Source organism: Herpailurus yagouaroundi, unplaced genomic scaffold, assembly GCF_014898765.1.
Source record: "Herpailurus yagouaroundi ecotype Mexico unplaced genomic scaffold, PumYag 162, whole genome shotgun sequence".
Classification (NCBI taxonomy): domain Eukaryota; kingdom Metazoa; phylum Chordata; class Mammalia; order Carnivora; family Felidae; genus Herpailurus; species Herpailurus yagouaroundi.
Genome location: NW_024412403.1, coordinates 24501108 through 24507532, shown reverse-complemented (window position 1 = coordinate 24507532; position 6425 = coordinate 24501108). Strand labels below are relative to the sequence as shown.

General features: G+C 36.4%; 2 pseudogenes; both read left to right on the top strand.

Moving 5' to 3' along the window:
• The first annotated feature begins 3370 nt into the window (after positions 1–3370).
• On the top strand, positions 3371–3466 carry LOC121036549 (uncharacterized; annotated as a pseudogene).
• Positions 3467–4857: 1391 nt separating this feature from the next.
• On the top strand, positions 4858–5454 carry LOC121035748 (synaptobrevin homolog YKT6-like; annotated as a pseudogene).
• Positions 5455–6425: the final 971 nt, after the last annotated feature.

Genomic DNA, 6425 nt, shown 5'->3' with positions numbered 1-6425 from the left:
AAAGTGTGAGGGGAAAAAAAATCGATCAAAATGGAATAGTAAACAGAATCAAGAATGGGAAATGAAAATTTAATCATGGACTATTTATCGTCTTTTAATTTCTTGGTTATGCTGCTAACTGGGCCTTTATGGTCTCTGTAGTCACAAAGATTACACATGTCTTTGATATTATGCTGAATATATATACCCCTAGGTAGTGGGGTATGATCTTGAAACACTATTGCTGTTAGATTATACGTTGTTAGCACTTTGACACAAGAGGTACTTGATATTTCAGTCAATGATCGCTTCACTGAGCACTATTCTTTTCACCCTCTCATCATGTTGTAAACTGTTTTCTAGCTCAGGCAGGTAATAATTGATCTCAATAATGTGGCTATGTACTTAACCACTGAGTAGCAACCAGATGTGAGGGTATATTTCCAGTAAAACACTTGAATACTGCCCATGGTGAAGTGAGTCTAATGTCAGTTCTACCCTTGATGTAACAGGTGCTCTTTGGTGAGCTGTACTCTTTTAATGAGATTATTTGTAAGCATAATGGGGAGTATGGAAATGTGCCAACTGAAGAGTCAATGGGAGAGGAATAATAGGGATAATGAGTGGCAGGGAGAGAGAAACAGGTAGACCAAGGAAATCAGGCACACTGAGAACTCTGTAAAATCAAGTGAGTGAATTATAGCTGCAAGAGGATGTCTAATGGTAACTTTTGATGTGTTTTATACTCAAGAGTGTGAAAGTCACTTTATGCATTCTATTTTTGATAATTAAGAGTAATTTATAGGTTTGCCACCTTTCCTTTCTCCAGTGGCAAGCCTCCAGACCCTTTCTGTGCCGTCATGCTGTAGAGTGAAGTGACAAGGGAACACACATAAGCATGTTAAATTCTTAGGCTATTACCATCAAATACATGTTTTCTGAAATGACTTTGTTATATTTTTCTTAATTAACATACTCCTTTTTAGCAGAGATATTGAAGTTTATATCTGACTATAGTTTATGATTATGTATTTCCTTATAAAAGTATAAGGAAGAGTCTAGCTTTAAGAGAACCAGAGAATGGATATCTAAAATAATTATTTTACAATATATATATTCATCTTCCTATCTCCTGGATGTTTATGCATATAAAATTATTCAGAAACATTTATTGGATCATCTCCTCAGCACTTTTATCTCTTCCAGATGGTTTTTCTTTAATTGTTGTTTGTCAAACTATGATCCCCTTCCCTTTCTATAATTCCAAATTGTGGTATGTTTCAAGCTGTTGCTAATTAGTATAGTTTTAAATTTTGAACAGTGGTTGGAGGAGGAGATTATATTGACAACAAATATCAGGAATAAAACCTGTTGCTTGACGTCCATCAAGAAAAAATGGAAAACGTGTCTAGGATAGAGAAGCAATGCCAACATGAAGGAGGGTTTTGTTGTTGGTTTTGTGTCTGTTTTTAAATTTTTCTGCATGTTTGGTTAATTTCAATAGAATCGGACGTTGAGACGTAAAATCCTGCTTCCGATATTACATTAGAACTCTAAATGAATGACTTCATCTTCCTGAACTTTAGTTTCCTTTTCTTTAGAATGAAGATTATACTTATTTCATAGATTTGTAGGTCACACCTAAAATGAAGTACTCTCTTCTTTGATTTATATCCCAAGTGTATTTCTATTCACATGCTTCTGCCTTGCTCCACCTCCCCTCTGACCCATAATGCAATGACTCAACAGGAAATTCTCCATAATAACAATTTGACAGATGTCATCAACATTGGCTGTGCCCTCTGCTCTCATGAATGTGAGGCTCAGTTTATAACAGCACAATGCCATCAACATGTAAAACAGCACATTATGAAAAGATCAGTCAACATAGACAGACACACACACACACACACACACACACACACACATACACATGTACTTTTCTACATGTCTTTATCAAGTAAAATATGTTTCACTTAAGGAGAAAAGAACAGGGGTGCCTGGGTGGCTCAGTCGATTAAGCATCTGACTCTTGATTTCAACTCAGGTCATGATCTTATGGTTTGTGAGCCTGAGAGCATGGAGCCTGCTTGGGATTCTCTCTCTCCCTCTCTCTCTGACCCTCCTGTGCTCTCATTCTCTCTCTCTCTTTCTCTCTCTCAAAGATAAATAAATAAATAAACAAACTTTAAAAAAGGAGAAAGAATACCTAACATCTTATTAAAGACATAAAAGTGTGATGATAAAAGTAGGCTAATAAAGAGTCTGTGGAGTCAATCCTACTGCAGACTTCACATACAGAATAATCTTGAAGTTAGATGAGGCCCCGTATGTAAATGATTCTTGTGTGTCATTTCCTAGGGCAGTATCGTTTTTTGTTGCTGTTACTGAATCAAGTATAAAGGCAAAACTCCTCAATTGTAGCTACAGTTTTCATGGGAAAGCCAATTACATAAAATAAGACTTCAGTTTCTTATGTTAGTAGTTAAAAATTGAAACTATAGACATCTGGGAAAGCTGCATTGATATTTACTGCTAAATTGAGATCAAAGTTGAACTAATTTTTCTCACCTTTTTTTTTGCAATATGCAACCGAGTAAAAGAATGTGTGCCATCTATATACATTCATTTTTTTCCAAGATAAAAATCAAATAGCTCATTGGTGTTTTAGAACAACAATTTAAGTTTTTTTTTTTAATTAATAAAATTGGGAAGAAGAAACGGTATCCTTATATATAAAATATTTTCCATTTTTTAAAGGTTAATTTGACATGTTTTGCCACAAATTCACTGCTTTAAACCTTAAAAATAACTTATAATTAAAAATATAGTTAAGCTTTAGCTTTTGAAAAAATACGAAATACTACTGAGAATGGAATCCAATGATAGTATCATTTTTCCATCTATCCACATAACATTCAGTCTTTAAAGGTACTTGAGGGGCGCCTGGGTGGCTCAATCAGTTAAGCAGCCGACTTCGGCTCAGGTCATGATCTCGTGGTCTGTGAGTTCGAGCCCCGCGTCGGGCTCTGTGCTGACAGCTCAGAGCCTAGAGCCTGTTTCGGATTCTGTGTCTCCCTCTCTCTGACCATCCCCTATTCATGCTCTGTCTCTCTCTGTCTCAAAAATAAATAAACGTTAAAGGTACTTGAATCTGCACATAGTAGCTTTAATTGAAAGGGATAAAGCATGTTATTAAATCTGGCAGACTAATTTATCATATGCATTTATAACAAGCCCTTCAGACCATTTCATTCTTTTACCTGTCCAAAACCAACATGTTCCATAAGTTCATTAGACTTCTTTCCATATTATGTTTCCAAACAGGCACCATGAGATTAAATCTCAAAGAAACAAAAGAACGTATTGTCACGAAAGGATGATAGAGTGCATGCTTTGGCAGCACATACACTAAAATTGAAATGCAGAGATTAGCATGAGTTCTGTGCAAGGATGACACCAAATTTGTGAAGCATTCCGTATTTAAAAAAAAAAAAAGGAAGAGGGATATTGGAACTATATCAGCTTAATTTTCAAAACCCTTTTGATCAAATAACAATTCAAGTTTTGTAAATTTATCTCTGAGCTTAAATTTACATACAAATATGAAGTCTTAATACTGAAAGTGCATTTTCACATTAAAAAATGCCCTTTAAAACTTTTTAAATGACATTAAAATCTTTAGATATTTTTTAAGGAAGAAAAAGATCAAAGCACCTGTGTCGTTTCTTCCATTGGCATGTTGACTCAAATTGCTGTAAACTTTTCTATTTAGGTGAATCATTTTATACAATTCTGCATAAAACCCATTATCAGAATTTAGGAAGAAAAGAAAATTTCATTGAGGAGCAAGAATTGGCACATGTTCAATGACTGGATGTGATAACAAATGAGACCATCAGACTCATTTGTCATGGAATGTCATCATCCACCCTCATATTCCTATTTATTCCCCTTACTGCTGCCTCTTGCTAACTGTGGGAGGACAGCCCCTGCATATGGAAAATCCTGAGGTATGTGGGCAATGGCGGCTTTGCAGTTATATAGAATAATTTCAGCAAATAAAATGACATGAGCAGTATTTTCAAGCATAGTCACAATGTAATATTTAAAATGCTTCTATTTTTGTTCTTTTCATTCATTTATTCAGATTAATTTTCTCACAACTACTATTATCCTGAGCACTCTGATAGATGTTGGCATATAATCAGAAAAATGAGGCAAAATACCCATTTCTATGGAGCATCTGGTTGCCTGCTGTCCCCATGTGTGCTCACTCTGTCCTATTAGAAGTAGGAAAATCATTAAAATAATATTTTTTTCCTGACTTATTTATAATAATATAGGTTTTACAAGGATAAAATGACTTTATGTAGATGAGACATTTAAATTCCTTTCTTGGTCCATGTTAAGTGTTAAAAACAAGTGTTTTATATCATTATAATTAACTCTTTATCAAGGATTTGTTGATGAAGATAATACAATAATTTAAAATTTTATCTTTGATAACCTGTTACTTCTTCTTTTGATTTTCACAAAGAAAAGTTGTTTACCTAACCTAATCTAACATTCACCATTAACATTACTTTATTGTGGGAAATTTTTTTAAATGCTTTTCATCACACGGAAAAGAGCTAGAAGTTTCAGATCTTCACAGAGCAAATTAGACAATAAAAAAGTATATCTACTCCAAAATGCTTAATATTGAGGCATTTTAAAGTTCAGAGCAAGCTGTGCCAAATGTTTATTTTCTTAAATTACTTGATAAATCATTTTTCAGGTGGTGTTTTCAATAGGTCAGACCCATCAGCAGCCTGAGGCAGTCCCTGGGGGCGCCTGGTCCCATGGCTCTGGGGCAGGGATGGGGGACACTGCACCATGAAGCTGTACAGCCTTAGTGTCCTGTACAAAGGCAAGCCCAAGGTGGTGCTGCTCAAAGCCACATACGACGTGTGCTCCTTCAGCTTCTTCCAGAGGTCCAGTGATCAGAAAGTCATGATCCTCACAGATCAACGGGCTGTGGAGCACTCAGCATAAGGCAGCAGAGCTTCTGTCCAAGAACAAGAATATCTGTGCCACGTCTACGTGTGAAACCACAGTCTTGCAGGAGTGGTCATTGCAGATAGTGAATTGCCGCCCTGCATGGCTCTTACCTTTCTAGAGAAGGTACTAGAAGAATTCTCCAAGCAGGTAGACAGTCAAGAGTGGCCAGTCGGATCTCTTGCTACCATCCACTAAGCAGCCCTTAGATGGCAGCCCCAGTAGATACAAGAACTGCTGAGAAACTAACCCCATGACTAAGGTACAGGATGGAGCTGGATGAGACCAAAATCAGGCTGCACAACACGATGGAGTCTCTGTTAGAGTAAAGGGAGAAGCTGGGTGACCTGGTGTCCAAATCCCAAGTGCTGGGAACAGCCTTAAGCCTTCTATAAAATGGCCCAGAAAGAGAACTCGTGCTGTGCAATCATGTGATGGCATTGTGCAGAGGCTCCTGTGCTGAAATGCCCCAGTCATTTGCATCAGCACTGCAGCCCAGAGAAACAGCCACTGTGGGAAGATCCACGTAGAAACGCTCTCATTTTTCTCTTTAGACCCACTGGCAGGACCTAAGGGGTCATGGAAGGGTCTGTAACACTTCAAATTTACATGTCTGGTAATTTTTGGAAAGATCCATGTGGGGTCCTCAGAGGTGTATTATTGGGCCAAATGAAGCCATAAACTCTGAGTGATTAAAACATTTTTTTGAACAAATAAATCATGCTTTATTAAAAAAAATGAACTTCAGCCATCACAGCAAGATCTTCACACACACACATTTGAAACAAGGATTTTCTGCTGTGACTGAATAAGTTTACAAACATGCAGTATCAATACCAAGAAATTAAAAAAAAAAAAAAAAACCAAAACCTGTTTTTCATTCCTGATACAGTATGTCTAACAAATTGACAATGGACATGGAAAACATAGTATTTAGCCAAGTTATTCTATCAACAGTGTTAGCCTGCCTAGATAATTCAAGTTCTAAAGACCTCTCTTCAATAACAGATGGCCAGTGATAGTCTGAGCAAAATAGTTAAATTCCCCAAGCAGTGCTCTTGGCTTAGCCAATGTATACACTGTCTTAGTTTCTTTGGAATAAAAATTTGCCCAATGGAATTTTACAAGTCTGTAGATAAAGTAGATTTCCCAAGAGTACCATATTTTCCTGATTGGATCCAGAGCAAAAAATCAGATACAGCTATAGGGATGTTGCATATAGAGTCTTCGTTCTCTGTACTTCAATTATCACCCAGAAGTTTTCTGACTTTATTAATTTGATGAGTCATCAGTTTAACAACTCATCAAATTTGCAGCTTTGTGGGAACTTCTTTCTGGATTTCTCCATAAAAGAAAGAGAAGGAAATTATTGGAATCAGTTTTATAAAGTTGTGATTTTTCCCTAA